At 44.3% G+C, this 7744-nt stretch overlaps 1 pseudogene across 1 annotated transcript; it reads right to left on the bottom strand.

The window, feature by feature from the left end:
• Window positions 1-235: 235 nt before the first annotated feature.
• Window positions 236-1813, bottom strand: LOC103275774 (annotated as a pseudogene). Its single transcript, XR_505335.2, has one exon. The product of XR_505335.2 is annotated as a tubulin alpha-1C chain pseudogene (transcript).
• Between the last annotated feature and the right edge of the window lie 5931 nt (window positions 1814-7744).

The raw sequence follows: 7744 nt of genomic DNA, 5'->3' as shown, positions 1-7744 counted from the left end.
CCAAGTTGCCCAGGCAGGTCTCGAACCCGCGGGCTCAGGCAATCCACTCACCTAAGCCTCCCAAAGTGCTGGGATTACAGGCTGAGCCACCGAGCCCAGTCTAAATTAAGCATTTTATTTTATTTATTTTATTTTTTATTTTTATTTTTGTGTTGGAGTCTCACTCTGTCGCCTAGGTTGGAGTGCAGTGGCACACTCACAGCCACTGCAGCCTTGACCTGCTGGGCTCGCGTTCATGTTTTAAAGCATAGGTCAGTAATTGTATATGAGAGCATACACTGCTACATACAAATTAACTGATCAGACCACAACTCCTCAATGTTTAAAACAGAATAGGCTTCCCTGTAAAAGCAGCACCTTTGTGACATTTTAACTGTAGTATTTTTCTCCTTCTTCCTCTCTCTCTCCTTCAGTAGAATCCACACCAACCTCCTCATAATCCTTCTCAAGTGCAGCCATGTCCTCACGGGCCTCAGACAACTCTCCTTCCTCCTTCCCCTCTCCCACGTACCAGTGAACAAATGTACGCTTGGCATACATCAGGTCAAACTTGTGATCTAGGCGAGCCCAGGCCTCAGCAAAGGCTGTGGTATTGCTCAGCATGCACACAGCTCTCTGTACCTTGGCCAGGTCTCCACCAGGCACCAAGGTGGGAGGCTGGTAATTAATGCCAAACTTGAAGCAAGCGGGACACCAATTCACAAACTAGATGGTACGCTTGGTCTTGATGGTGGCAATGGCAGCATTGACGTCTTTGGGAACCACATCACCACGGTACAACAGGCAGCAAGCCATGTATTTACCATGGCGAGGGTCACATTTCACCATCTGGTTGGCTGACTCAAAGCAAGCATTGGTAATCTCTGCTACAGAAAGTTGTTCATGGTAGGCTTTCTCAGCAGAGATCACAGGGGCGTATGTCGCCAGAGGGAAGTGGATGCGGGGATAGGGCACCAGGTTGGTCTGGAATTCTGTCAGGTCAACATTCAGAGCTCCATCAAATCTGAGGGAAGCAGTGATGGAGGACACAATCTGGCTAATAAGGCGGTTAAGGTTAGTGTAGGTCGGGCGCTCGATATCGAAGTTTCTACAACAGATGTCATAGATGGCCTCATTGTCTACCATGAAGGCACAATCAGAGTGCTCCAGGGTGGTGTGGGTGGTGAGGATGGAGTTGTAGGGCTCAACCACAGCTGTGTAAACCTGGGGGGCTGGGTAGATGGAGAACTCTAGCTTGGACTTCTTGCCATTAATCCACAGAGAGACGTTCCATCAGCAGGGACCCAGTTCCCCCACCAAAGCTGTGGAAAACCAAGAAGCCCTGAAGACCTGTGCACTGGTCAGCCAGCTTGCAAATTCAGTCTAAGACAAGGTCAATGATCTCCTTGCCAATGGTGTAATGCCCTCGGGCATAGTTTTTGGCAGGCAGCATCTTCCTTTCCTGTGATGAGCTGCTCAGGGTGGAAGAGCTGGAGGTAGGTGCCAGTGCGAACTTCAATGACCATGGGTTCCAGGTCTACAAACACTGCCCTGGGCACATACTTGCCAGCGCCCGTCTCACTGAAGAAGGTGTTGAGGGAGTCATCTCCTCCCCCAATGGTCTTGTCACTTGTCATGTGGCCATTGGGCTGGATGCCGTGTTCCAGACAATAGAGCTCCCAGCAGGCATTGCCGATCTGGACACCAGCATGGCCAACGTGGATGGAGATGCACTCACGCATGGTTGCTGCTTCGTGGCTGCTGAGTGGATGGCAGAGATGACGAGGAGAGGTTGTTGCTTCTTACAGCGTGACTCTTAGGCAGTCGATGTAAGAGAACCCCTTTATTCCCATTTTAGAGTTGATACAACCGCAGCTCAAAAAAAAGTTAGAACTCCAGTTCTGTGACTCTCCAAGTTCTGTGCTCTTTTTCCCATAACACAAAATGTTTTTTCTTCACCAACCTCCAGTTTCCTTCATGAAAACTCTAGGGCAGCCCCTTCGGGTCCTCTTCCACTGTGGGAGCTTTTCTGTCCTCTCAATAAATCCTGTTTTAAAAAAAAAAGACAATGAAAACTCTAGTATTTTTGCATATCTTTCAGAAGAACTCCAAGAATTTTAGTTTCAGAATAAGAGAAGGCTTATGTAAATTTGTGGAAGGTTGGAAATTGAATAATACCTGCTTCAGTTATGCTGGAAATTAATAAAAGTTTTTCAACATATTTCCTTGCAAGCTTCCAAGTTACTAGCTCTCCAGAAATGAGTGGTGTAGGGGCCAAAGCCCTTTAGCCCCCCTGGAGGTTCAAAAATCACTTACCTGAGGCTGATTAATAGGAGAGAAACATACATATTTATTTAACAGGCATACAACTATACAACGTGCCCACTGGGAGAATCATAGCATGATTGTCCTGAGATATCATTTCATATTCATTAGATTGACAGAAATTTTAAATTAATACCGTGTATTAGGATTGAGGAAAGTGAAATATACAATGCTGATAAAAGTATAAATATTTTTTTTTTTTTTTTTTGAGTTGGAGTCTCACTCTGTCGCCCAGACTGGAGTGCAGTGGCCGCTCTTGGCCACCGCAGCCTCGACCTGCTGGGCTCCGGCGATCCTTCCGCCTCAGCCTTCCGAGTAACTGGAATTACAGGCGCGCGCTACCACGCCCAGCTGATTTTTTATTTATTGTAGAGATGAGGTCTCGCTGCCCAGGCGGGTCTCAAACCCGTGGGCTCAGGCAATCCACTCACCTCAGCCTCCCAAAGGCATGGGATTACAAACTGAGCCACCGAGCCCAGCGATAGAAGTATAAATTGACACATCACTTAGCAGAAGAATTTGACAAAACTGAAGATGTCCTGTGATTTAGCAATTCCTAATAACAAGAGTAATAAGTCAGTATTCACTGAGATTTAATATATGCTAGGCACTTTTCTAAGCTCTTTATATGTATTAACTCATTTAATCCTACTAACAATTTCATGAAAAGTTACTATTATTACCTTCATTTTACAATTTAGGAAACTAGGGTACAAAGAAGTTACATAACTTACCCTTAGCAAAGTAACTAGTAAGTGAAAGTGCCTGGACTTGAGTCTTTGAAAGTCTGGCTCCAGAATCTGATCTCTTAGCTATTATATTGCTCATACTGATTGTAGCAATACTTGAAATAAGAATATATTAGAAACAAACTGGGCGCAAGGCTCACACCTATCATCCCAGCACTTTGGAAGCTGAGGTGAGAGGCTAACTTGACCCCAGGGGCTCTAGACCAGCCTGGGCAACTTTGTGAGACCTTGTAGTTTCGGCTACTTGGAAGGCTGAGGTAGACTCCAATTAAAAAAAAAGAGAATGTATTAGAGACAACCTAAATGTTCAACAGAAGATGGATAAACAAATTATGATATAGTCACACACTGAAATATACAACCAGTAAATGAATGAATTAAAGCTGTGAATATCAACATAACATGATTTTTTTTAATTGCAAAATATATATAATGTGTTATTCCATACTACAAATTTTTAAAACATAGAAAACAAATGCTCAAGTAATGAAAATATTAAAGCACAAGATATTATAGGAATGACATATATTACCTTTAGAATAGCAGTTCCCCTGGGAAAAGGGGGAAGGAAGGAGCAGTAAGAAATATTCCCAGGCTGGGCGAGGTGGCTCATGCCTATAATCCCGCACTTTGGAATGCCGAGTTAAGAGGATTGCCTGAGTTCAAGACCAGCCTGGACAACTTGGCGAAACCTCATCTCTACAATAAACCAAAAAATTAGCATGCCTATAGTTCCAGCTACTTGGAAGGCAGAGGCAGGAGGATCACCTGAGCCCAGTAGGTCGAGGCTGCAGTAGCAGTGAGCATACCACTGCACTCCAGGCTGGGTGACAGAGTGAGACTCCAACTGAAAAAAAAAAAAAAAGAAAGAAAGAAATATTCCCTGCTTCTATAATGTTTTATTTATCTTTTTAATCTGAAACAAATACTCAGTGAATCAATTATGCCAGATACGTTGAGCATCTATTATTGCTGGGCTCATTCCCGGGTAATATTCAGAGGAAAACATGTAGTTTGCATTGCAAAGGACAAATGTAGCTAAGTATTAATGTATTAGGGCTCAGTGGTGGCCACATTGTTGTCTGTAATATTATTCTCTGTATTTTTTTTGGTATCTTTACAATACAAATAATTAGATTTAGGCCAGCATGTTGGAGTATGATACAACAGAGGGAAAGAGGTAGAGATGAGATTGAAGTAGGAGCAAGGGACCAGATTGTATAGGACCTTATAACTCAAGATAAGCACAGTGGGGATTTAGTGTAACAGGTAACCATTGGAAAGCATTAGGCAGAAATGTAACATCGTATAATTTACACTCTTGCTGCTGCCTGCAGAATAGGTGGTGAGAGGCAAGAACAAAAGCAGCAGTCCAGATGATAAAAGTGAACAGGTTAAGGATGTGTTTTAGAAGTAGAACCAACAGGCTGATGTGTTCTTTGTGAGGAAAAAAGAATCTGGAACAGCTGTGTGGCTTTTGTTTTGAGTGATTGACAACAATGCTTACTGAGAAAATGAAGACACAGGAAAGGACAGACTAAGGGAGAAAGTAAAGAAGAATCAAGAGTTCTATTTGTGGCAAGGTAAGTTTGATTTTTTTAAGAGACATCCAAATTTTGATGCCAGACAGGCACTTGGATATATGATTGCAGAGCTTCAGAGAGGTCAGGGTTGAAGATGTAGAGGTGTCAATTGCTACATCCCTATTATTAGACAAAAAGAAAAAAAATCCCTGTAGGCCAGGTGCAGTGGCTCGAGTCTGTAATCCCAGTAGTTTTAGAGGCCGAAGTGAGAGAATTGCCAGAGCCCATGGTTTCGAGACCAGCCTAGGCAACTTGGCAAAACCTCACCTCTACAATAAATCAAAAAATTAGCCAGGTGTACCTGTAGTTCTGGCTACTTGGAAGGCTGAGGCAGAAGGATCGCCTGAGCCCAGCAGATCGAAGCATCGATACTGAGGTGGCTGTGACCATGCCACTGCACTCCAGCCTGGGTGAAGAAGTGAGACTCCAACTAAAAAAAAAAAAAAAAATCCCTGAACTTCATTATATCCTCTGCTAGCTCCTGTTATAACCAAAGTGCAAGAAGGAGACATGCCAGTACGCCAAGTCCGAATTACAAGCCCTTTATTAACGCACGGGTCAAGAGTAGGCTCAAACCAAGAAAGTTCTTGACGTTTAAGAGAAGTTTGCAACAAGTTTTTAAAGGCAAAAACTGCAAGTGGGTTACATAGCAGGGGTTGAGGGTACAAGGAACTAAAAACAAAAGGAACAGTTTATCAGATTTTAGTTAACAAGTCATACAATTTACATGGAACTTGTGGCTAGTGAGTTTTTAGTGGTCAACATGATCAGCTTAGGGGAACGCAGCTGTGGGTCTGTGATGTTGGGAACATTACAGCAATTTCACGCATACAATGGGGGGAGTCATTTTTAGGTCAGGCGGACAGCTAAGATGGAGGATTTTAACAAAATGGAGTTACTTATGTCAAACAAGTTATGGCAATTATTTTTCATATTTTATTAGCTATTTCATACCTATCCCACTTCTTTGCTCTCTTTTATAGAAAAACTTATCTCAAGAACTGGCCAGACCCTCTATTTCCACTTACCTTCCTCTCATTCTCTCTTGAACCCTTTTCAGTCAGGCTTTCATCCCCGCCACTCACTGCAATTTTATTTTAATGTCACCGGTGACTTCTACTTTTCTTTTTTTTTTGAGTTGGAGTCTCACTCTGTCACCCAGACTGGAGTGCAGTGGCTGCTCCCGGCCACCGCAGCCTCAACCCACTGGGCTCCTGCAATCCTTCCACCTCAGCCTTCCGAGTAGCCGGAATTACAGGCATGCGCTACCACGCCCGGCTGATTTTTTGATTTATTGTAGAGATGAGGTCTCGCTGCCCAGGCCGGTCTTGAACCCGCGGGCTCAGGCAATCCACTCATCTCAGCCTCCCAAAGGCACGGGATTACAGGCTGAGCCACCGAGCCCGGCTGACTTCTACTTTTCTTAAGCTGAATTTGGACCAGCCAAGCAACATAACAAGACCTCATCCCTATGAAAATAAAAAAAATTAGCCAGGTGTAGTGGCGTGAAGCTACAGTGCCAGCAACTCAGGAGTCTGAGGAGAGAGGATTGCTTAAACCCAGGAGTTCCAGGCTGCATTGAGCCACAATTGTGCCACTGGACTCCACCCTGGGCAACAGAGTGAGACAGCGACTCAAAAAATAATTATTTTTTTGGAAGGTGAAAAACAGTTTCTCTTTGAAAAGAGAAACTCTTTGTTACTTAAGCAAAAAAGTTTATTTTAAGGTGTTTAAAACAGGCCAGGCCGAGGTGAGAGGATCGCCTGAGCCTACGGGTTCGAGACCAGCCTGGGCAAACTGGTGAGACCTCATCTCTACGGTAAATCAAAAAATCTGCCAGTCGTGGTGGCACATGCCTATAGTTCCAGCTACTTGGAAGACGGAGGCTGAAGGATCACCAGAGCCAAGCATGTCGAGGCTGCAGTAGCTGGGAGCGTGTCACTGTCCTCCAGCCTGGGTGACAGAATGAGACTCCTACTAAACACACACACACACACACACACACACACACACACACACACACACACACACAGACACAGACACACACACAAACTGGCCAGGTTCTGAAGCTCAGTTTAATTAAAAAATTCAAAATTTTTTCTTTTCTTAGTTGGAGTCACTCTGTAGCCTAGGCTGGAGTGCAGTGGCATGGTCATGGCTACCGCAGCCTCGACCTGCTGGGCTCAGGTGATCCTTCTGCCTCAGCTTTCCAAGTAGCTGGAACTACAGGCATGCACCTCTATGTCTGGTTTATTGATTGATTGATTGATTGTAGAGATGAGGTGGGTCATGTTGCCCAGGCTGGTCTCAAACCCCTGGGCTCAGGCATCCTTGGCCTCCCAAAGTGCTGGAATTAGAGGCATGAGCCATCACACCTGGCCCCAAACTTTCCTGTTGAATGATCAAAGTTATAAAAGACTCTCTATGAGGATAAAATAAATCCTAAAGATAAGAGACTCTGTTCCTCCCAGCTAAAAGTATCTTAGATGACTAAAGTCTATGAGGAATGTTAAAAAAAAATTTTTTTTTGAGTTGGAATCCTACTCTGTTGCTCAGGGTGGAGTGCAGTGGCACACTCAGGGCCACTGCAGCCTTGACCTACTGGATTCAGGTGATCCTTCCGCCTCAGCTTTCCAAGTAGCTGGAACCACGGGCATGTGCCACCACACCCAGCTAATTTTTTGATTTATTGTAGAGATAAGGTCTCACCATGTTGCTCAGGCTGGTCTTGAACTCAAGCAATCCTCTCACCTCAGCCTCCCAAAGTGCTGGAATTATAGGTGTGAGCCACCGCGCCCAGCCGACTGTTAAAATTAATTGCTTGTGATGAGCAATGGTCTCATAGGAAATCCCTTAAGAGAAACATGAAGGGAACCTCACTTAATCCAGTGGGAACACATAAAGAATTGATCAGCTAGTGCCTTAGTTCCCAAGTTTCTTGGGATCACTGAGACAGGTAAGAGGTAAGAAGTGACTGAAGTGTGACACCTTGAGGAGTCATTCCCATAAGCAATGTACGTAATCCAAAACACTTTTCCCTAAGTCTTTTGGTCATTCGGGAAGGAAAGTACCACTTTATGGGCACTCATGCATCTAAAACAGAACTTT

Source organism: Carlito syrichta, unplaced genomic scaffold, assembly GCF_000164805.1.
Source record: "Carlito syrichta isolate Samal-C Ts95f unplaced genomic scaffold, Tarsius_syrichta-2.0.1 Scaffold315709, whole genome shotgun sequence".
In the NCBI taxonomy this organism is placed as follows: Eukaryota; Metazoa; Chordata; class Mammalia; order Primates; family Tarsiidae; genus Carlito; species Carlito syrichta.
The sequence above is the reverse complement of the archived record's forward strand: the minus strand, read 5'-3'. Positions and strand labels throughout refer to the sequence as shown.